Raw genomic sequence first — 2190 nt, 5'->3', positions numbered from 1 at the left:
GCCCTCCTCTTTATGGCCAATAATGTGTAAATTTGCTGTTTTGAGACTATTTTCTAGATCTTGTAGGCTGCTTCATTTTTTTATATATACTTTTTTCTTTAGTTTCCTTTGGGTATTTATTTTCAAATAGCCTGTCTTCATGTTCACTATTTTTTTCCCTCTGCTTGATCAGTTCTGCTGTTGAGAGATTGTGATGCATTCTTCATTGTGTCAGTTGGATTTCTGTGACTCTTGTAGGTTCATAACGGTACTATCTTGGTGATCTTGGGTAAGATCTGGAAGAATTTCTTAGATTACTAAGCAGAGACTTTTGTTTCTTTCTTTTACTTTCCCCCAAATGAACAGGATGTCCCTCTCCATGGAGAGCTGCCTGGAGCTGAGAGCGGTGTGACGGACCTGAAGCCAGCATAGCACTGGGTCTTACCCAAGGCTCAAGGTGACCATTGCCTGGTTTCTGCTGGTGTTTATTCAAAGCCCAAGGGCTCTCCAGTCAGCAGGTGGTGAATCTAGCCAGACTTGTATCCTATGCTTCAGGGCAATGAGCTTCCCCTCAGCCTAAGGTGAGTCTATGAATGCCCTCTGGGAGTCAGGGTTGAAGTCAGAACACTCTGGAATGTATTTGGTTCTCTATTCTACTGTGGCCAAGTTGTTACTCAAGCTGCAAATCAACATTCTTTCCACTCTTCCCTCTCCTTTCCTCATGCAAAGGAAGTCTTCTCTTGTGGCCACAACTGCTCCAGGCCTGTGGCAATTACTGCTTGGCTATTGCCAATGTTCACTCAAGGCCCAAGGGCTCTTCAGCCAGCTGGGTTAAATGTTGCCAGGCCTGGCTCTCTCCCTTCGGGACAACAGGCTTCTCTTTGGCCCCAGGCAGGTCCAGAAATGCTGTTCAAAAGCTGAGGCCTAGAATTGGGGACCCCAGGAGGCCACTTGGTGCTTTACTCCTCTGTGGTCAAGCTGGTACCTAAGGTGCAAGACAAAGTCACCTTTACTCTTTCGTCTCCTTTTAAAAGCAGGAGTATCTTCTCATGTCCACCAGAGCTGGAAATGTAGTGGGTAACACTGAAAGCCAGCACAACCCTGGGTCTCACCCAAGACCCACAGTGAAAACTTCCTAGGTACCATTAATTCTTATTCATGGCCCAAGTTCTCTTAGTTAGTAGGTGATGAATCTTGCCATGATTGGGTTATTCCATTCAAGGCAGCATGTTCCATTCTGGCCCAGTGTGTGTGTAGAAATGTCAACTGGGAGCTGGGGCCTGGAACAGGGGCCCCAGGACTCTGCCTAGTGCCCTATTACACTATGGCTGAATTGGTATCCCAGTTGCAAAACAAAGTTCTCTTTTTTTCCTCCTCTCCTTCTGAGCTGTGAGCTGTGCTGTCTGGGGTAAGGGGCATGGGAGACACAAGCACTCCCTTGGATTCTCCAGCTGGTACCTCTCTAGGTCATGTGCACTCAGAATCCACTGGTTCAAGGCCAGCACGACAAAAAACAAAAAACAAACAAACAAACAAACAAAAAAAACACTTGCTCAGGAATTGCAGTCGTTGTGGCATAGACTGCCTTTCAAGTTTATTTATGACCCTAGAACACTTTACCCTGAAGTGGTGGTGCTAACCAGAACTCAGGTTCTGACCATGGGGTTGGTGACTCCCTTCTGGCTAAGGCTAGTCTAAATTCTCCCTCTGGAGGCACTGGCTGAATTCTCTCTCATGTTGCTTTTCACTTGATAGGGCAGCACTGAGTTCCAGCACAAAGTTCCGCAATCACTCTGCTCTACCTATCCTGCGTACACACAGATTCTCTTTCTGTAACCCATGGCCACCTTCAGGGGTATAGGGGACAGGTTGTGTCATCCATTCAAGACTATCTTTCCTACACTCTCTTCAGTGCTTCTTTCTTTGCTTTGAAGTTAAAACTAGATACCACTATGATTGCTCACTTCATTTTTGGTTCTTATTAAGGTTCTTTCTTGTGTGGAGAGTTGTTCAATTTGGTGTTCCTGCAGGGTGGATGACTACTGGACACTTGTATTTGGCCATCTTGCTTTGCCTCCTCCTGTTTATTTACTTCTGGAAAGAACTTCTCCATCTCTTTCACCTCATACATAATAAAATAGTTTTACGATTACAATAAAATTATTATATAAATATTCAGTAGGCTCTAAAAAAATACAGATGGAGTCTCAC

This window comes from Mandrillus leucophaeus, unplaced genomic scaffold (assembly GCF_000951045.1).
Source record: "Mandrillus leucophaeus isolate KB7577 unplaced genomic scaffold, Mleu.le_1.0 Scaffold685, whole genome shotgun sequence".
NCBI classification, from domain to species: Eukaryota; Metazoa; Chordata; class Mammalia; order Primates; family Cercopithecidae; genus Mandrillus; species Mandrillus leucophaeus.
The sequence above is the reverse complement of the archived record's forward strand: the minus strand, read 5'-3'. Positions refer to the sequence as shown.